A 22,574-nucleotide genomic window follows, 5' to 3' on the forward strand; every position below is an offset into this window, starting at 1 on the left:
ACACTTGCTGTGAGAGCACATCCTGAAAAAATAAATGGAACATTTTCAAAAATTCAAAACAATTTGATTTGAAAACAGAGAGATGTACAAACCAAATGGAAAATTGGGGAAATATGGGATTTCAAAATGTATAATATATACTAGTGAAATTGTTGGTAAATTGAAAAGAATATTCTCAATTTTTGCAAAGGTTCCATTAAAAAAAACAAAACACATCTGCAACATGTGATGCTCACTCAGGTAAAAGTCTTCTCAACAATGCAGTTCTCTCTCACACATCCCCATAGCCAGCCTAAGACAATTTAATCAAGCTGATTTTTAAAAGAAAGAAAAACATGCTGTAAACATTGTAAAAAAGCAACAGCTTCCTAACTGGAGCTGGTTGAACAACACTAAACATATAAACTATTCCAAAAGTTCACAATATTGGGGCATATTCACCAACCACTTTGTGTTGCAGAAGTGACACAAAGCATGTCACCGAATCTGTCCCATTAAATACATTTGTCAACTTTTGAAAACTGTAAGTGGATTTTTCTCAACATACACAAATGTCATGATTTTTAATACAATATTTACGAATAATTTTCTTCATTATTTACCCAGCTCTGCTTTTTAACTTATTCTGTCTAACATTCCCTCCTTTCCCCTTGCCAGATTCCCAGCTTTATTTTATATCTAACCTATATTAGGCTAAACCACTGGACTGGGACTTAGGAGATCTGGGTTCTATTCCTGGCTCAGCCACTGGCCTTCTGGGGGCCCTTGGGCTAGCAACTTCATAGCTCTGTGCCTCAGTTTCTCCATCTCTAAAATGGGGATAATAATACTGTCCTCCTTTTGTAAATTGCTTTGAGCTCTATTGTTGAAAAGTGCAATATAAGAACTAGGTATTGTTATATTAGATGGTCCTTGGGGCAAATACCATGGGCCTTAATCTTATTTAAACTAAGGGCATGTCTTCACTAGCAATGTTAAAGCGCTTCCGTGGCAGCACTTTAACATGGCGGTGTAGCTCCCAGCGCTGGTTCACTGTCTACACTGGCACTTTACAGCGCTGCAATTTGCAGCACTCAGGGGGGTGTTTTTTCACACCCCTGAGTGAGAAAGTTGCAGCGCAGTAAAGTGCCAGTGTAGACAAGCCGTAAGGCCATGTCTGCACTAGAGAGCTTACAGCAGCCCAGCTGTAAGCTCTCTAGTGCAGACATGGCCTTAGGGCTTGCTCTATGCTGATGGGAGAAAGCTCTCCCATCGACATAATTAAACCACCCCCAACGAGCGGCAGAGCTGTAAGCACAGACCAGCTCTTACACTCATATATTAGTGTGAGCGAGAATAAGGTCCCATATCTGTATTCTCTCTGTGAAATGCCAGGAGCACCAATGGCCATGTATAAGAAGTAGAAGAGCCACACTTGGAGCCAGGTGGTTATTATTTAGACATCTACTCCCAGGACAGAGCATCCCAAATATATCGCTGAGTCTCCAGAATGAGTGTTTTGCAATTCAATAGCACCCCTAGGTGATCCATGTGGCAGCTTGAAGTTGCAGCCACTATTAATTATTATTTATTGTTTGTACTGAAGTAACGCCTCCGAGTCCCAGCCATGGAGCAGGAGCCCATTGTGCTAGGCATCAGATGCTGTACAAACACAGAAATCCTGCCTCAGTGAAGCCAGCAGCTTCACAATTGCTACATAAAAGGAGAAAGAGAAAAACAGAAGAAGGAAAAATCCCAAGCATGTAAGGGCAGAGTAAAACCCTATCTCCATCCAGTATAGGCAGCTTGTAGTAAAGTCCTTCTTTGAATGATGAGTAAATGAAGAGCCTACCCAGATTCCTGGAGAGGCAGGGGGAGAATAAAGGCAATGGGCCAAATTGATTCCTGGTGTAATCTATGTTTTTAAATCCAGTTCTATCAGGGACCCATTTAGCTCTTAAGAGGTGTCCTGATATCAGCTAAATGTTTCTTGATTATTTGTATTTAATAATGTTAGCATTTAAATGGGTCCCAATTAGTCTTTGAAATTAATGCTTCATTGAAATGAATGTGGTGCTGATGTTAGGGTTGACATAATGACTGTCTAACCTTTGTCTGGAGATCTTCTGCACAGATAATCAAGACATCAGTGTATGTTCGTTATCTGGGGAGGTGATGTGCACAGTAGAAAAACGGTGGAATCTTATTTGCAGAGGGCATGCCTGAGTGAGCACACAGACATTGTAAATGCATTTTTGTTCAGAGGCTGCAACTTTATGGCAGTTAAACATAAAGCCATTGCCTAACCCTCAAAGTCCCTTGGCAAGAAGCCTCAGCAGATGAAAGTCCTGATTGCCTTCTAAACCCATCTTAAATTTACTGTGTCTGAAGCCACAGGCTCCTTACCTGACTAACATCAAGGCCTTGAATTCACTAGGGGGAAAAAAAAGGTATATTTTAACTAGCATGGTCAAGGCAAGTTGCAGTTTCAACAAGTTAGTAAGTCAAAGTAAAACCCTAGGTTTTTCCCTAGAGTTTACCTCAGCCAACTCACTGTATTAACACTAAACTGCCTTGTCTACACTGGGATTTATATTAGCTAACACACGTTACACCTTCTTCTAGTATAAAAGTAGTGCAAGCAAGAAATGCCCATGCTTGTACCTAGCATGCCTCCTAGGTGAGCTATCTGGGGGATGGAATGAGATCCTAACCTCAATACAATTCTTACCATTTCCTCCTTAAATGCTAACAGAGTTCCAGAAATTGGGATCAGGTAGGGTCACTACGTGATTTGCTTGCATCCTTTAAGGGACACTTCACCTAAACCTCCCTCCAAAAAGGTATACTACTAATAATAATAATAATAATTAATAATTAATAAACCAATGAATGCTTCAACCTTAGCTCCCCACACTGACGCTAAGCCTTGAAATCACAATAGTATAACCAAGAGATCATAGGGGTGTGCACTCCCTCAGCATAGAAAAGCCCATGATAACGATCAGACCTAGATCTAGGGCCACCCTATCATGATCTCATGCAAAATTCTCATCTGGCTTCTCATCATTTCCTAGCTGTAGGAGCAGCGATAGGATTGTTAGCAACCCTCCACACCCAAGAAGATATGACCATGCTGATGAAAGACGTAGGAAATATGTGCATTAAACTGAGCTGTGCTCAGTAGTGTCCCTGGACTCAACAAGCATCAACAGGACTCAACAGGTCAAATGGCCAAACCATCCACTCTGAAGTGCCCCCAAAAGCAAAGGCAAAGACAACCCTGAACAGACGGCACTTGGTGCTAGGATAGACCAACCAAGCAAGGCTATCGATCAATTCATTCGGAATTTCTGGTATGTTTGTTTGATGTTCCTCCTTGTAAGGTCTTTTCCCATGAGTAGGTGGGTCCTTTGTGGGGTCTAGTATCCTTTCTGTAATGGGGGTATGAACACTATGACCCTGCACACCAGTGGCCAAATAATTTCAACCACCATGTTTGAGAAGGATCGGGGGTGAGGGGCATTGTTAACACCGGTTGTCAGAAATGTATGTAGTTCACATATATACAGCTATACTGACAAAAACAGAATGTGTCATTTACGAGTGGCACAGTACACACTGCTACTCTGCAATCCTCTCCTGAATTTTTCTAGGGATAGCAGCCTTATTACTTCCTCCGAGGTAGGACACTTTCCCGTGCCAGTCTGTGATAACTTCAGCAGGCACCATTGCCACACAGGCTACCAGCATGAGCAGCTGTGCTTTCTCTGCTTTTGTTACCCGCAGAAGTGAGATCTCAGCTAAAATCACCACTGCTTGTAGAAAGTGGTGTCACTGTTCAGTGCCATTGCCCTAGACTCATAGGTTCATGCAACCGAGCAATTCCTTCCTCATTTCCCTCACCCCTGGCTAGTGCTGTGAGTGGTGCCATGCACAAGCACTCTGAAAAGGAAGTGTCAATAAGCATATATCTTATTTAAAACTTTAGGGGAGCAAGGAGAGGGGGTTCTGAATTTTAACTTTTTGTTGTGACTACACTACAATCTGTCCTCCAAGAAATCCTCATGTTCTCCACTGATTTGGTTCTTCTTTCAGCTCTGCATATACTGGAGGATCGTGCACCATGTGCTTGCAACACTTACAACAATAGTGCAGAGCTGTACAGGCCCCATGCTTCTGTCAGAGATGAGATTTTTTTAAAAGGCCTGAAAATTATGGGATATAGATGACATTCTGGATCAGGGACAGCTACACAGTGGGAAGTTGACACCCCTTCCTGCCAGTCACCCCTGCGTGATTTGTTTCTGCTCCACCATGCATTGCCTAAACTGCCAAAAAGACTGTATGCAGGACGGTGGAGGGTTGCTCACTGGGATATCTACCAACAGTGCACTGCACTATGCATCGACGTGAGTGCTCCTGCTGAGTACATGCAGCGCCAGTGCAAGGATCCAAGAATGCATGTGCACAAACAATATTCTAATTACAGCAGCTTTATGCCAATATAACTTGCATCAACCTACGTTTATAGTGTAGACATGGCTTTCATAAATAGAAACAATGAATGCATCGATGAGTCAAACATGTAGAATATTAAGGAGTCTTAAAGGATTTCACTTTCAAATAAACCTGTTATTCTTAAAGAAAGACTTTTAAATTTCCACATGCAGAAGAACATCAAAGCAAAGCAAAGCAGCTAGCGCTCAAGGCTTATTTGATCATTTTCCAGAATCAGAAAGACAGAATTTAATATGTAGCCACATGCACAGAGCCACATTCTTTTTGATTCTATTTTATTCTATTTTTCTATTTTATAAAATAGAATAGTGGAATTGCATTATTTTGCCTTATTCTGCAAAGAATCAAATTTAGCAGAGTTTATGGTTTAACTACAGCATAAAAATAAAATTCAGCAAATGTCATGGCAGGATATCAGACATCTAATGCCAGGTTCCCTTATGTTCACTGCTTTGCTAAAGCGACCCACCCATCAATTACACATGTTTGGAGTGATATTTTACTTTGTAATTAAAAATGAAATTCTTTGTGCTTGGTATTTTGTGGAGCATATGTGTAGAGCAATTGCTCCTTGTGTATCAAATAGAGAGTGTGTTTACTTTCCAATCCTCAGCAACATACACTCTCAATTGTATTCTATTTAATACTATGCGTCTAACACACACAAATATTATTTAAGGCCCCAGTCCTGCAGGATCTGCACAAGAGAACCCATACTATGTCCCACTAAAGTCTGTGTGACTCCCCCCTGCACAGATTTAATTTCAGGGCTGGGATCTTAAGGAATTTTGAGAGAACCACACCAGATAGCAGGAAAAACAAGAAGTTGTGAGAACATTAAGTAATGGATTAACGGTTCAGGTGCAGAAGTGGGATGGCAAAAAGATCCCAATAAAGAGAAAATTGATGGATGGAAAAATAGTGGTGGAATGTATTATGAAAAATGTCACCACCACTACAATCGATGAAGGAGCATAAAGAATCTGAACACCTAGTCTCCATGCTAGACTAAATTTATGTCAACCAGTAAACAGGCATGAAACTACGTATGGCACTTTTGTTCTGAGCTTTTTAAAGGCTTTTCTACAGAGGCCTTGTCTATATTAGAAAACTTGCACCAGTATCATTAAAATCAGTCTAGTTACAGTGGAGTAAAACCCTAATACAGCTGCACTTAAATCAGTTTAAGTGTCTATATTAGGAGTTTGCACAGTAGCAGCTAGATCAAGTTGAGTTACACCAGTGCAAGTTTTCTAATATACACATGGCCTGAGAAAACATATACCAGTTTAAGTACATAGATGTAATTATGCCAGTGCAAATGTCCAATGTGCACAGTGGGGCTTACCTCAACATAGCTTGATTCAGTGCCCCATATCTGCATTAGGTGTTTGCATTGGTGCAATGTTTTCTTAATAAAGACAAGCCCTTAGTTAGGAAAATTTGTCTTTACACAAACCGGCAAGTGTTATCTTACATTTAATTAATTATGTAAGTCATCATGACCACGTGTTCTCTTCACATTTTTTAGCCTGTTTCATATAGTAATGCACCCATTGTTAAAATGGAGGAGAACGCAATCAGCTAATTCAAGTCAATAAAACACAGGGTCATGATTTTTTTTTCATTTGCTTTTGCAACTAATTGTGTGTTTTAAAACACTCAGCACAGAATGTGTTTTTAATCTGCTTACCTCATTACCGGTGTGATTTTGAGCTCTGTCACCCAGCACCCTTAAAATAAATAATCAATGGTAAACCCACAGTCTAGGCCTAGCGCCAGTGCTACAGCTGTGCTGCTGAAGTGTTTTAAGTGTATACATAGGCCTGGTCTACACTACAAAAAGAGGGCAACCTAAGCCACCTTGCATCAAACTTGTTTGGCATGTGTCTACCCTTCAATTTGTCTCCCACCGATGTAAGCACCACGTTACTCTATATACTCTATACCTTTTGCCAGAGGTATTTATGCCTAAGTTTTGTAGTTGTACACTTCACACTTTGAAGCACAGCACTTGTACTGGAAAGATTAACAGCATAAAGTGTGAAAAACTGAAATACCACAGAAGAAACTGATCAGCTTAGAACTGTCTGTTTGGCTCAAATGCATATAGGTCATTTCGCATGGAACAAAGAAACCAGCAAGCAAGAGATATGTCCTATGGCTCAATAAGTTTTTGTTTAAGTTGTTCTACAGTGAATTAAGCATTTGTTGGATCGTCATGCACAACTTCTGTGAAGGGCCCTCATTTGTTCAGTGTTGTCATTCAAGGTTTGGATCCTGCAAGGTGCTCGGCACTCTGATCCTGATCCACTATAGCCCTTAGTACCTGCTTATCTTGGAACTACTCATGTCTTTACAATTAAGCACGTGCTTGAGTGTTTTGCTGGAACGGGGCCAGAGCACTCTACACCGTGTAGGATCAAGTCCCCACAAGAGGTCTGCAACTGGTAAGTTCCAAACTGCTAAAACCAATGGTACACAGATAAGATTTCTGCTTCCAAACTCTTGTATGCTCTATTTACCTTAAAGCTGTATAACTAGTTCATACTTGTCCCACATCTACATAAGACATTTTAAATTGCTTGAACTATAATATTTAGTTGTTGTTAGTAGTAGTACTGTAACATTTAGGAGCCCTGGTCATGGGTTAGGACCCCATTGTGCTAGGTGCTGTACTAAGACAGAACAAAGAGACAGTCTCTGCCCCGGAGAGGTTACAATCTGAGTAGAGTATAAGACAAGAGACAACAACTCTTGGTTCAGGAGTATCTCCTCTAGCTTCTGTTTACTTAAAACACACATACACACACACACACACCCCAACAACATTAATTCTTCGCTATTTTGTCCATCCAGTCCAATGTTAACCAATTTGGATGTACAATGTACTGTATGGTCTCATACAGGTACTAACGCCACATATTTTGTATACTCACTCACTCACTAGGCACTTCAGTGAAAGGTATGACCTCATCATAGAGGGAAGCTTGTTCATAAATGTGTATTTAAGCCAATTCTTTTGTTACTCAATATTCCATCTTAGCTCTAAAATATAATTCTGCAGACATGCACAGTTTCAAGAATGGCCTACATTTATAGTCTGACTGTAAAGAAATGCTATCACATCAAGTGCATTTGTAGCATTGCAATACATGACGCTAGCACACAAATGTACTTAAACTGCACAAGAAATCAGCCACATTACAAAACGAACCACAGACATAATGCAGGTATGTACAATACTGGAAATGCAAAATATTTATACTGACCAAAATCCACTAGTTTTGACAGATTTGAGTTTCCATTGTTAATCTCCTGTTCTTATCCAAGAGAGATATGCTGCAGATTTCCCTACTTACTTCATATACTGTTGCTGTCTTCCTTCTCTGTTCTCCAGACCGGTTGCTGAAGAGTAAAAGCATCCTGTCTCCTACTGAATCTGAATTGTGTATGAGTGAGCAGCATCCTTAGCCGAATTTCTTGAATTTTGTAGGTTTAAGTCACACACTTCATGCTATTTAATATAGTTAGGGCCAGATGCCCTCGGGTCTCATGCAAAATTCCTTAATTAATGCAGGCATGTTTCAACAGTTCTATGCCTCTCATTTTCATGATTCCAAGGCCAGAAAGGACCACTGTGATCATCTAACAGTCTATAGCACTTCCTCAAAATAATTCCTCGAGCAGAGCATATTTTTGTATTTTTTTTTTTAAATAAGGGCAATATAATTTCCTTTTATTCACAAAGCTTTTTACAAAACAGATGCTTCCACTCCTTCAGAGTTTCCACTGACTTCAGAAGAGCCTTTTGTTTTTCTGAGACATTACAGAGTAAGTATCATGCAATGACAAGCAAATGGGACTTTTCAGCTTCTTCACAGGGCTATGGAATATTCAATGATATTGTACCATCTTACGATGACATCAAGGAAAGTATTTAGTATCAGATAGGAAAGTAGACTATATGGGAGACTTCTGTTGATCCATTTATATTGATAATCCTGTAATATCTCTGAAAGTAATGAAAGATGAATACCGAATGCCTAGTTTACACCTAAAACTTAGGTCAACCTGTTACACCCCTAATAGATTAGTTAAAACAACCTAAGCCCTGGTGTAGACACAGCTAGGTCAACGGAAGAATTCTTCCATCAACCTATGTATTGGCTTCTCAAGGGGAGAGATGGACTACAGCAAAACAAAAAACAAAAAAAAGCCCGAACAAACAAACACCCTTCCGTCTCTGTAGCAAGTTTCTAGACTACAGCACTACCACAGCATAGCTACCATGCTGCAGTTGTGCTGTTGTAGAGTAGATATACCTTAAGGGCTGGTCTACACTCACAAGTTACAGTAGCATAGCTAGTGCCAGCCTAAATCCTAATGTAGCCAGTGCTAGGTTGATGGAAAAGTTCTTCAGTCAACCTATCTACTGCTTCTCAGGAAAGTGGATGACCTACGCCGTGGGGAGAACCCCTCCCATCTGCATAAGTAGTGTCTACACTGAAGTGCTACAGCAGTGCTGCTGAAGCGTTTTAAGTGTCGACATAGGCCTGGTCTACACTACAAAAAGAGGGCAACCTAAGCCACCTTGCATCAAACTTGTTTGACATGTGTCTACCCTTCAATTTGTCTCCTACTGATGTAAGCACCGCATTATGTCAACGCAGTAACACCACCTCCCTGAGTGGTGTTGAGCCATGGTTGGTGTACTGAGGGTGATGCAATGAGAGTATAGATGCTACATGACCTGTGTCATCCTAACAGTCCTCCAGCAGCTGCCCCACAATGACTGACACTGACTGCTTCGGTTACAATTTTGAACTCCACTACCTACAGGTCACAGAGGCTGGAAGCCCCTTTCTCCTCCTTCCATTAAAATCCCACAAATTGTTGAAATGCCTTTCCCTGATTGCCCAGCTTGGCGAGCACACCTAGCAGCTCTCCACTGTTGTGTGCAAGTGCCCAGTTGACCATGCTGGTTACACACTCCAGATGTGCTCCGACCTGGAGTAGACAGCAGATATTGGATCACCTGGGCCTGTGGGGAGAAAAGGCTGCACAAGGACAGCTACAGATCAGCCACAGAAATGTGGACATCATCAAACAGAGTGCACAGGGGATGCAAGAGAAGGGTTATCACAGGGACCAGCAGCAGTGCTGCATGAAAACAAAGGACTTGCGGCAGGCATGCCAGAAGATCAGGGAGCCCAAACAGTCAATTCAGTGCTGAGCTGCAGCCCTGCCACTTTTATAAAGAGCCGTATGCCATGCTTGGCAGAGACCCCTCCACACACACCCACCACCGTGAATACCTCCGAGGAGCATGACTCACAGGACCCTTTTATGAGCAGTGAGAATGAGGAGGAAGACAGGGGACATGTTACTGGGAGCGGTGGGGGTCAAGCTAAGACACGAGCCAGCACCTGTTTGAGACTCCACGTCAGTCCTGGCAGTTGAGCACAGGTGAGCCCGATGCAGGAGAAGGAACCTTGGGTAAGTATTTACCATTATAGTGACGTACTGATGGCACCCCCAACTTAGCAAGACACAGCTATCGACTTCTCACTAATTTACTATTACTAGAAGAGGTAGCAGTACAACAAAGTTGGGTAGTTATCTGCTTTTCATTGCCCCACAGAGTTTGGGGCGGGGGCAGGCAGGACAGTTTGTTTACGGACACAGAGAGGTCCTTTGAATCCTCCTGGGAGGGCTCAATGAAACTTCCATGGAGTTACACTGCAATCCTCACCCGAAGGTTTATAGGGATGGGGCCTTATTTCTGCCTCCATGGTAAGACATTTTCCATCAGGCACCATTGCAGTAAACAGGTTAGTGGCATATGGGTCTGGGCAGCTTTGGGACACCAGCAGCAGCTGTGCTCTCTGGGCCTTTGTTTTCCTCAGGAATCAGATATCAAATAAAATCACCACCACATGTGGAACATGGTGCCGTATTCAGTGCCAGTGCCCTGTACTCATAGTTTCATGCAGCAGAGCAATTCCCTCATTTGCCTGACCCCTGGCAGGCAGGCCACATTCACCATGGCTGGTGCTGTGCGTGGTGCCATGTACGACAACTCCAAAGTACAAGTGTCAATAAGCATGACTTGTTTAAAACATATGTACGGAGCATGGGAAGGGAATTGAGTCTTAACTTCCACTTTCCATTGTGACTGTACTGTGTGTTTTACCTGTAGCTGCTGCCAATGCGGCCTTGAGGGGTTCCCCCTCCACACCCGCAGAAAGCCTGAGATAGGTAAAGAGGAGACAGAAGATGACTCAGAGGTTCTGAAAGGCAGTGCTGTATCAGACCATGAGCAGAGGGCCTGAAGGGTGAATATTTCAGACTGTATGGAGACGGAAAGAGCAGAATGGAGAAAGACTCAGGACTCCCAGCAGTAAAAGAAGAGGGAGATGCACAAAGACACAATGGAGCTTTTCTGGCAGCAGATTCTGCAGACTCTTGTGAACCTACAGGTTCAACAATCATAGTTAGAGCCCTACCAAATTGATGGTCCGTTTTGGTCAATTTCACAGTCATGGGATTTTTAAACCCGTAAATTTCATTATTTCAGCTATTTAAATCTGAAATTTCATGGTGTTGTAATTGTAGGGATCCTGACCCAAAAAGGAGTTGTGAGAGGGTTGCCGTACTGCTACCCTTACTTCTGCACTGCACTGATGGTGCTGCTGCCTTCAGAGCTGGGCAGCTGAAGAGCGGCAGCTGCTGACTGGGAGCCCAACTCTGAAGGCAGAGCTGCCGCCAGCAGCAGTGCAGAAGTAAGGATGGCATGGTATGGTGTTGCCTCCCTTACTTCTGTGCTGCTGCCTGCAGACCTGGGCCCTCAGTCAGCAGCCACCAATTTCTGGCCACCCAGCTCTGAAGGGGAAGCAGCACAGATGTAAGGGTTGCATGGTATGGTTTTGCCACCCTTACTTCTGTGCTGCTGCTGGCGGGGCGCTGCCTTCAGAGCTGGGTGCCTGGCCAGCAGCCGCTGCTCTCCAGACATGCAACTCAGAAGGCAGCGCAGATGGATGGGTGGCAATACTGCAACCTCCCCTAAAATAACCTTGCGACCCCCCTGAAACTCCCTTTTGGGTCAGGACCCCCAATCTGAGAAACGCTGGTCTCCCCATGAAATCTGTACAGTGTAGGGTAAAAGCACACAAAAGACCAGATTTCACAGGGGGATACCAGATTTCACGGCCTGTGATGCATTTTTCATGGCTGTGAATTTGGTAGGGCCCTAGACATAGGCTCACCTCCCTTTGCAGTCCAGGGAAAATTCCATCTTAGCACTTCCCTACACCTCCCTCCCACAACATTCCAAGTGGCCTCAGCTGCCAGACCCTACCCCTACAACTCCACCCCAAGGGGACATTAAGGACAACCACAGCTTCACATAAACTGACCTGAGAGAACCGCAGTTGCTGTATGCATAGCCAAAATGGACATTAACATTCTTTCCTCTTGTTAAATTCTGTTCCGTTAATTTGTTACATTTTTGCAGTGTTCTTGTTACTCAAAAAAATTCAATATTTTGGAAAATTCATCTTTGTTAGTTCCCAACATATGCTGCAGATTGCCTAGCAGTTCTGAAAGCACCCACTTGTTACTGTACACTGTGAGACAACTCTTAGGATCAGTGACAACAGTGTAATAATCATAAGAGTATAGCAAGCACCATAATTAATAGCTGTATTGATGGTGTTGTAGTTATCCTTATATACCAAGGAACACCAAATTCCTAAAAAGCCCCAAAAGAGCAGGGCCAGGTCAGCACAGTACACCACAACACACTACTTTGGTTCACTGAAAAAGCGCTCTTTCAAAGCCTCCCTGAGCTGTATAACTGCACATTGAGCTCTTCTAATAGCCCTTGTGTGTGGCTGTTCAAACTCAGAAGAAAGCAGCTCCACCTCTGCCCTCCACCCCAGTCACAACTTTTACCCCTTTGCTTCACAGACATTATGCAGGACACAACAGGCATCTATAACCACTGGGATGTTTCTCTCCCTGAGATCTAATCTTGTGAGTAAACACCACCAGTGTCCCTTGATCTACTAAAAGTGCATTCAACAGTCATCATGCAACTGCTGCACTGGCAGTTTAATCTTTCCTTGCTGCTGTCCAGGTGGCCAGTGTACAGCTACATGAGCCCGGGGGACAAGGAATAGGCTGGGTCATCCAGGATCACTGCGGGCATTTCAACATTGCCAATAATAATCATCCAGTCAGGAAAGAGTCCCTATTTGCAGTCCTGGGTTCTTAAAGATAAGAGTGTCATGAATCTTCCTTGACCAGACAACAGTAATGTCAGTGAAGCATGCCTGGTGATCCACCAATGCTTTCAGTACCATAGAAAAGTAGCCCTTTCTGTTAATGTACTCTGTGGCAGGGTGGTTTAGTGCCAGAATAGGGATCTGCATGCCATCTATTGCTCCACTGTAGGTCGGGATCCCCACTGCTGCCAATCCATCCACTATGCCCTCCACATTGCCCAGAGTCACAGTCCTGCAGAGCAGGAAATGATTAATGTTCCTGCACACTTGCATGACAATGCTTCCCATGGTGGATTTTCAAAATATTAAATGATTTTCCACTGACTGGTAGTAATCCAGCACTGCAAGTTTCCACAGTGCGATCACCATTTGGTTCTCCACCCTCAGTGCAGCTCTCATTCTGGTGTCCCAAAGGCAGGGCCAGCTCTAAGCACCAGCAAAGCAAGCAGGTGCTTGGGGAGGTATATTTGCAGGGGCGGCATTCGGGCCATCTTTGTTTTTGTTTTTTTGTTGCTTGGGGGCCGGCCCTGTGGGCGCTCACCCAGGTAGACGCTGTCCCAGCCCCCAGGCTGATGCCGAAGTCCCAGTGGAAGAGTCACAGCAGGTGGCCAAAGCAGTCCCCGGGACCGGGGTCCAGCAGCAGCAGCGTGGGGGCACCCTGGGGCCGCTGTTGTTTGCTCCACTGGCTGCGGCCGAGCCATCCGGCGGGCTCCGACACATGGAGTGGGGGCCGCCCCATGGGGCACATGGAGCTGCCTGCAAGTGCCACAGGGCGGCCGCCCCCCAATCCCCAGGGCTGGGCGAAGTGGCCCAAGCCACCCAGGGGCTGCGGCAGGGTGGCCAGGAGCAGCAGCGGGTCCATAAAAGGGCCCGGGGAGCTGCCGTGCGGGGCCCGCGTCCTGTTCTCCGGGGCTCCGCTCCCCGCTGGCCACTCCCTCTGGGGCTGCCCTTCCCTGGCTCCTCAGCCCCCTGCTGGGGCGGTCCCCCTGGCTCTGGCCTCCCAATTCCTGGCCAGTCCCGGAGGCGGGATCCCCAGCTGGAGGGACCCTGGGCTGAGGTGCGGCCCGGAAGCCCCACTGCTTACCCCGACCCTGCCAGCGCCAGACTGGCTGAAGGCGAGGGGGGAGGGGGCAGAGTCAGGGCCCCCCTGGGCACCAGGAAGGAGTTGGGTGGATGCAGCCTCCACCCCTGCTGGTGTCCCGCCCTAGGAGTGAGTTCCACTACCCAGAGCTGGGGCAGCAGGGGGTGCGGGTGCGGGTGCGGGGGGGGGGGGGGGGGGGGAGCCCAGGGCTGGGGCAGCAGGGGGGAAGGGGAGGAGCCCAGGGCTGGGGTGGGGGGCAGCCAACATTTTTTTTTGCTTGGGGCGGCAAAAAACCTAGAGCCGGCCCTGCCCAGAGGGTGGCGCAAGCTCAACACATGGAGCCGGGAATATGGCCTTGCACATCTGAAAGTTCTGCAGCCACCACTCGTTATCCTGCACTAGCATTACGATGACATCCCACCACTCAGTGCTTGTTTCTTGGGCTCAGCAATGGCACTCGATCATCTGCAACTGCTCTGTGAATGTCACCAACATCCCAGAATTGGTTCTCCACAGCAATCTGTCACATACCAAATTGCCATGTTTCCCACTGATTTGGTTGTTCTTATGGCTCTGCAAATACCAGAGGATCATGCATCCTGTGTTTGCAATGCTCATGACAATAGTGCCAAGTTGTGCAGGTTCCATGACTCTGTCACACACGGCAGATAGTGAGGAGCGCGTTCATGAGATCTTTTTAAAAGATGTAAAAAATCTGGATATGGATGAATTTATGGATGGAGAAAGTTGCACTGTGCATCAGCACGAGCGCTCCTGGTGAGTACACGCAGCGCTGAAGCAAGGAGCCAAGTATGCACTTGCACAAGAGATATACTAACTGTGGCCACTTTATGCCAATGTAATTTGCATTGACCAAAGTTTGTAGTGTAGACATGACCATTGCCTAACATTTACACCAGCAGTTTTATACTAGTGTGCAATAGAAGGTCAGACCATATATATCTGAAGTGCATACATTAACTAATAAATTCTCACAATAGGTCTCTCACTTACACTGTTGTAAATCAGGAGCAATTTTAACACAGTAGAATCACATCAGTGTAAAACTGGTGTAAGAGAGAAGATTCAGGCCCAACACACCTGGGAGGGAAGTAAGGTAGGCATTATTATCCCTATTTTACAAATGGAGAAATAAATGAAAGAGAAACACACACAGAGATGAATTAACTTCAGATATGTAAGAGACATATGCAAGTATACTATATAAACACTTAAACTCTCCCACATGTGATGTGAGTGAGTGTCAGACTTTTCATAACTAGAGATGGGCTCCAGCTGCAAAGTTCTGACCTGGATTAGAATTTCCCAAAATTTTGGGCACAGTTTGGCTCAAGCTTATCTCTAGTCATAAGAGCTCAATAAACAATAGTCAATGGATTCACAGTTAAGACATCAGTCATATTATTAAAAAGCCATATGGACATTACAATGTTACAACAGAATTTATTTTAATTGAGCCTACTATGTATAATAACGCCCTAGATAAATATTTACATGAAATAATTATCTCTGAATATTTCATATAAAAATTGCCTAGCTATATTAATAGTAAAGCAACATTTATTTATTTAAACCAAGCTATTGGAACATTAGTCAAAGGTGGCAAAAATAAAAACTCTTAATCTGTAGCTCAAAAACAGATTGAATGATTTACAAAGAAAATGTTACATCTGAAATGCCATAGGTTGTGCCTAGTTTCACTCCAGTATGATTTGAAACAGCCAGCTTCTTGACCCCAGGGGATCAGGACTAATAAAGGAAATCACCCTTACCTATAGTAGGTGTGACAGTGAAATCCCTACTATCATGAAATACACAACCTCAGGACAGAAGTCCACACACATATAAACCCAAGACACATGAATTACTGTATTTCAATTACAGGCATGTGTTGACTAATAACTGAGGCTGATCAGAAACCGTTAGACAAAAATAGTCGGAATTTGCAAATTTGTTGAAATGGAAACATTTCGCCATTCTGACAAAGTTTTCAGCAAAGAAAATTCAGAACTCAGTGACATTAAAATGGCATATTTTATATTGTTGTGACTTTACTGTTTCATTCCATTCTGACTTCAGAATTGCTTTCCCAGTTCCCTATTTCATTTCAACTTGATGTGGAAAAAATTCCATTTCAGTGTAGAGTCTCAGTCACTCACCACGTTTCCCTGTATTTACTTTCATTGGATGAGTGCACATTGCTTCTGATTGGTTCAGTTTAAACCACCAGAAAGCACAGTGTGACCTGCTGCAGCATGTTCGAGCGTTTGCTTTGTCTGTTTTCTTGAAGTTGCAGATTGATGTTCCTCTTCCATCACTACAAAATACTCCCCTACACTGGGGCATTATCTCAAGGAGCAGCGAGGGGATCCTTCTTCCTCTTAGCCCTCTCCTCTCCCATCTGAGTCTCCTCATCTGCCACAGAGATTTTCTATTTATATATATGTCAGTCAGTCACTACTAATCATGCCTACTCACATCCTTCACTTACCCTTCACTGCCTGGCCCCTGAGTAAATGACATCATGAAAATTCTAATCAAAATGGCCACTAATATATGTTCTGTTCTAGGTCAAAATGGTTAAAAAATTGAAAAATTGACCTTTCAACACAAAACAGTTCAAAATTAGTAACATGAAATGATTTAATGTTTCCAAAATTATATTTTTCCAGATTTTTGTTTTTTGGAGAATTTTAAAGTTTCCCAAATCAGAACAAAAACAAATTTTGAAATCTCAAAACCCTCCATGAAACCATTCTGCTCCCAGGTCAGTCCATAGCCTTTCGCAGCTGATTATCATTCAAAAGTGCTAGGCCAAATTGGACAAACCCATGTGTAAGTCGTGTGGCACAGGATCGCAGTGTGCCATTCAAGCTCTCCATGGCTAAATACCACAAGTTACACATAGATGCACTCAGCTGTTTCAGAGCTGTTCTGGTCTAATGGGTAAATACATATTTAGGTCTTTTTAAAATTTAAAATCTTATTTTTTCTGTTAACATGCAATAATCCATATATATGTGTGTATATATTAACACACACATACACACATAGCTGCAAAAAGTCCTTCAATTAATATATCTGTAATGCATATATTATGCATATTGAAAGCACTCAATAATGCCAGTAAGGTGGTCTACTGATAGCAGTCTGGGCTACATAAGCAGATGGCATTCTGATCTTTTTTTCTAATGAAGTACCCAAACTTACCCCTTCTATGCTGTTTGCCTTTATTATTAACTTAAATGATAAACAATCCCCAGTCTTAGTTTCCTCCTGAATTTGACAGTCCCGAGGATTTCTGCCGGTCTGATTTTCCCCTCTGCCTCAGAAAGGGCCTCAAATACTTTTATACTCCTAGGTTGTCACTAATAGGACCAATCTGATCTGGCTGCCAGGGTGAGTGAGCGGTATAGTTATATATCTCTGAGCAGGGGTCCCAGTACCTGACATCCTGTCACAGTCTGAAATGTAGGAAATCTGTACTTTAATCATGAATTTTTGTTCTCTCCTTAGACATACATTATACATAAACTCATATTTGATTTGGCATGGATAAAATTTAAACAAGGCCACAATCATTTGTCATGCCTGAGTTATATAAATCCTTGGAAAATGGTGATCATAAAGGTACCTACGACCCTACCTTAACAGCTGCCATCTCGGTAAGGTGCCTGACACCTAAGTGTCATCTATCTTGGAGATGTACACTTTTGAGAAGACTTCTCTTTTAAGACACAGCTTTCGAGGCCTAGTAAACTACTGCCATAGAGGGAGGCCGAGTTACCAGGGAGGTTAGAATAGTAAAGCAAACTAAATTTGGGGCATAGCATAACCATCTGCTATGGCAAGGCTTCCATCATATTGGTTAGGTGAAGCACACTGTGCTCATCTTCATTCCAGGCAGAGCTCATGTCATAAGGTTAAAGCAGTTTCATGGGATTTCCCCATCAAAACTTTGCCACTCTCCCACACCTCACCCCCAAAGATGAAGGTAGTGGCAACATCTGACATTACAAGAATGAGAGAACACACATATATACGGGTGAGGGAGATGAACTGACACGTTTGCACCCTAGACCTTCTTCTGTGTCTAATTTGTGTCTCCGAGACCTGCATGACGACAACAACGCTGCATATAATAATACAACAGACATTTATCTTTCTCCTGGTCAATAGGCTAAATTTATTGAAGCTATACCTGGGATGAAGTTGGCTCAGTATATCTTGCAAAGTAATCTTCAGCTTGCTAGAGGTACTGTGTTGGTGGAAGCTGTTACAGAACTTGGAGCAGGACCCTTGCCTAGAAAAATCTACCTGGAGGAAGGGTTTGCAGTGGTATAAGGTGCCCTGAGCTTCCTCACCATCAGAGAATCTATAAGAAGTCAGGACAATCCCACAAGTGGACAGCACTAGTCTGGAAGAGAACATATAACTCAGTCCCCTCTCTGCCAGTCTCTACCGGGGCTTCTGTGAAACCACCAACAGAGATTAAACTGTTCTCTCTTGGTGGAAATGCAAGGAATTAATACATCGGGACAAAAGGTTTGATTTTGTGCAGAGGGGTACAATTTACAATTCCCTGCATTAGCAGGTGTGAATTTAGCCCTACAATCATAAAGGTTGTGGCTTGCATTATGTTTTGCTTTCCCAGCATATTTTGGAGTTGAACTATTAAAAACCCTAATATTCTTTTTAAAAGGACTACAGGAAGTAACATATTATAGTAATGCATGCACAAAAATTATGCTGTGGAGAATGGTATATTGGTAGTTGTGTTAAAATTGGAATGACAGGTACACTTGACTGTAATGCCAGACTGCCTTAATACATTTACCCACTACAGTTAGGGCAGTACTGTACACTGAAAAGTATGTGTATGTAGATCAATACAACTTCATTCCTTTAAAAAGACTATATAACCAAAACATTTAGTTTCACTGTTGAGGCCATTGAACCTTCTATAATGACATAATGGCAGCCAATTGACATGATGGCAGCCAATTCATGTGGAATATTGAGGAACTATATAAAAATAATGATTTTTATTATTAAAAATGGACTTGTTTGTTACTAACAGTAACTAATGCTTGCAGTGCCAAATTAGTAGTTAACATGAATAAATGTTATGTAGAAGGAGAAACTTATTTTTGTCCTGGCAAAAGCATCAGTAAACTATTAGAATCAGTAAAATATTTTATCCAGAACTGAGAAGGTTTTGCTGTTTCTTGTGGAAACTATTTTGCAGCTGCTGACCAGTTGTCTGAATTAACAACAGACCTTTATTTCTCCTTGGTTTGACAGAGTATATATGCTGGATTGCTCTGCAGGGTTTTCCTATGCATCTTGGCAGTACATGCAAATGTGAAGTTTTTTTTCCCCTTTTAGTAGAGCTAGTCAAATAGTATTTGTCAAATACTAAATTCAGTGAATTTTGAAAGTTTTTAGCTTTACAAAACATTCACAAACCAGTTCCATTAACTGTAACTTTACTTGATATTTAAGTATTGTGCGAACATCACAGGAAAACAATAAGCAACCTGTGGATTATTTGTGAACTATCTGATATTGTCGATCAGTATTCAAGCTTTAAAAATAGTCCCAAGACTTTCCCACTTACCTTTTCTATTGACCAGCTGCACCACTGTTAGCAACATAGGGAGCTCTACAATAGACATCTCTCCAGCCATAGTTAAATATGTGTCATTTAAATCTGCTCAGGACAGAGGAGTCTAATTGACACAGTTCTGAGAAAGGCTGGAGCATGAGAGCAGTCTACTTTAGGATCCAATGTTGCTAAAACTTTTTCAGCTGAAGTGGTTTTAGTATCGGTGGGAATGTTGGGGAAATATTCTGTAGTGTAGATAAAGCTACTGTGACTAAGGACACCCTTCTCCCATACTGCCCCATGACCAATGCCCACTATATATAAGGGGATTGGCCTTATCAAAATTGGGTAGAACACACTGTAGAAAGAGCCAACTCACCACTGGCAGGCTCTCTTGAGGTTGGGCATGGCATAGGAGAATCTCCTCATTGTGTACCCTTACCTACAGTCGCGCTGGTCCTGCTGTGTTCCACCTCTTCTCATGATTCAGCCTTCCAGTCAGGTCATGCTTCAGCCCCACTCCTTCCAGGGTAACAGAAGATCCAACAGTCCAGGGTCCTTCCAAAAGGTCTTTGGCCCCGTCTTTGCCCCCTCCCCCCAATCCTCACACCCTTCTCTCAGGGCTCTTAGTCATCTTTAACCCCTTCTGTCATGGACCTTCACACCTCCTTCCCAGTGGCTGGTGGGGGGACCCAGGTCCTCCCACTCTACAAGGTTCCAGTCCAGGAACCCTATAACCAGCAGACAAGGTCTGCTCCTTCAGACTCCTTGCTGTTGCCTCTTTGGTCTTTTTCCTACCATAGGCTGCCAGCAGGCCTCTCCCACAGCCTCTCTAAGTTCATTCTTTTTTCAGGGCCAGGACCCACACGTCTCTCCCCTGGAATACGCTACATCTCACACTACACATATAAGCTTAAATCAACTTCTGCTCTTCTTGGTCTTGACCCTTTGTGCCTCTTAAGTTCCCCTTGCTCCATTCATCCACTGAATACCCCCCAGGGCTTGGAACTCTAAATCCTGCCCTTTTATTAGGGTTCCTCATCACTAGAGCCTGCTCCACATCTCTCCAGGCCTCCTACCAGACTTCTCTAATTAGAAGAGGATCTCAGGGCCAGCTTTTCCCTGGGCTTCCTCCTGAACCCTCCCACTCTCTCCATTCTCTGTGCCAAGAGAAGGACTGCACCATTCTTCCCTCTCTCCCTGCAGCCCCCTTCTAATCCGTGATTCCCTTCTTTAGTCACTACTCAGCTCCTTCGCCAGCTAGTCTTCATCTTTAATTAGGCCTGGCCCACCTCCAGGTGCAGCTAAGGGGGTTAATTGGCCTCTCAGACCCACATTAACCCTTTCAGAACTAGCAAAGGGTTTACACCCTAACATGCACACATATTTACTATTAACTCCATGCACTCAAAACATCCAGGCCACCTCCAAAGTAGCATAACTGCACAGATATGCATGAGCTCAAATACATTGTCGTAGCTCTGCAATATCAGGTATAGAACCAGGGGCCAAATCCTAGGTGTCCTGTTCTGTTTAAACAGTATTCCCTCAGCCAGGGGAATTCCCAGGTGACACAGAGGTGTGTGTATAGGGTTTGGCTGAGCAAAAGGTGTTGTCAACCCCTGGCTACAGTAGTAGCCACTTGGCTACTCTTAATTATGCCCCAGCTGGCCACAGGATCCAGGAGACAGGTGTAAAGCCACATTTAGACCCATCACCTCCAGGCTTGGTCTACACTAGAAAATTAAGTTGGTCGGGGTGTGAAAAATCAACACCCCTGAGCAGCACAGTTAAGCTAACCTAAGTCCCCATGTAGACAGAGTTAGGTCAACAGAAGAATTCTGTGCCACTGTAGCATTTGTGAAAGTAGAATGAATTATATTGAAATTATAATTCATTAAAGAAATGCTACTTGAAGGGTTTGTTGAAATATAGTTGTCAGGAAGAGAAACATTAAGGAGTGTGAGACAATGGGTCCTCAAACTAATTAACTTAGAGCTCCTACTGAGCTAGGAGATTGGTAAACATTAGTATGCAAATAAGATATGTATGTATATTTGTCAGTTTCTGATTCCTTTTGTCTCTTATGTTAAATTGGCTTTGGCTTATTTGTATAAATAAGTTAGCTTGAGCCTCAGAGAGGGGCTCACATATCTGGGTGCATTGGCAAAGCGCTTTGCTAATAAACAGAGTGGTCTGACAAATTATGTGAGTCCTGAATCTGACTTTGACACATTTAAAGTGTAGATAAGCCTTAAGTCTGAAGTTAAAGTATTGCCACTATTGTGGAACATACAGATCAACCATACCCGTCTGCATGCATGGCCAATGGCACCTGGGCCCCTCAACGTAATATTGGGCCTACGCTGTGCAACATCAACATCACAGATTTCTTGAAAGAGAAGAAATAGAAGGGCTGGAGCATAGTAAGACACAAAGCCAGACCTCAGATAAAGACTTTGGGCCTGTAGCTTCATTCTCCACTGGTCAGCACCTAATCTGGTCATGTACAACTGTGCAAAGTGAGTGTTTAACATCGTTAAACAAAATTCTCTACTTACATGGATTTTAGCATTCTGTGACTACACAAGGGGCAGGGCACTGGAGAATCCAGCCCCTTGCCTCAGGCATTAAAATAAATTAAACAAATACTGACTGAAATGGCTATTGTGTATATAGCAGTGGTTCCCAAACTGGGGTTCATGAACCCCTGGGGGTTTGCACAATGTTACTTGGGTTCGCCAGAAAAATTTCCTTAATGGTGGCCAGAGGACCCCGGGCATGGGAAGCAGCAGGTAGGACCTGGTTGCGGAGCAGAAAGCCTGAGCCCCGTGGAGTGCTGAGCGGGCAGCTGAGCCCCAGTCAGCGGAGGTACCGGCAGCCCGAGCCCCATGCAGTGCGGGGCCAGGCAGTTGGGGCCGGCAGCCCGAACCCCGCAGAATGGGCAGCCAAGCCCCGGTCAGCGGAAGGGCCGGCAGCCTGAGCCCGCAGCACTTGGGGCTGGCAGTCTGAGCCCCAGCAGTCAGTGGGGTCCAACAGAGTGTGGAGCTGGCAGCCCAGATCCCTGCGTGGGGCC

Source organism: Chelonia mydas, chromosome 3 (assembly GCF_015237465.2).
Source record: "Chelonia mydas isolate rCheMyd1 chromosome 3, rCheMyd1.pri.v2, whole genome shotgun sequence".
NCBI classification, from domain to species: Eukaryota; Metazoa; Chordata; order Testudines; family Cheloniidae; genus Chelonia; species Chelonia mydas.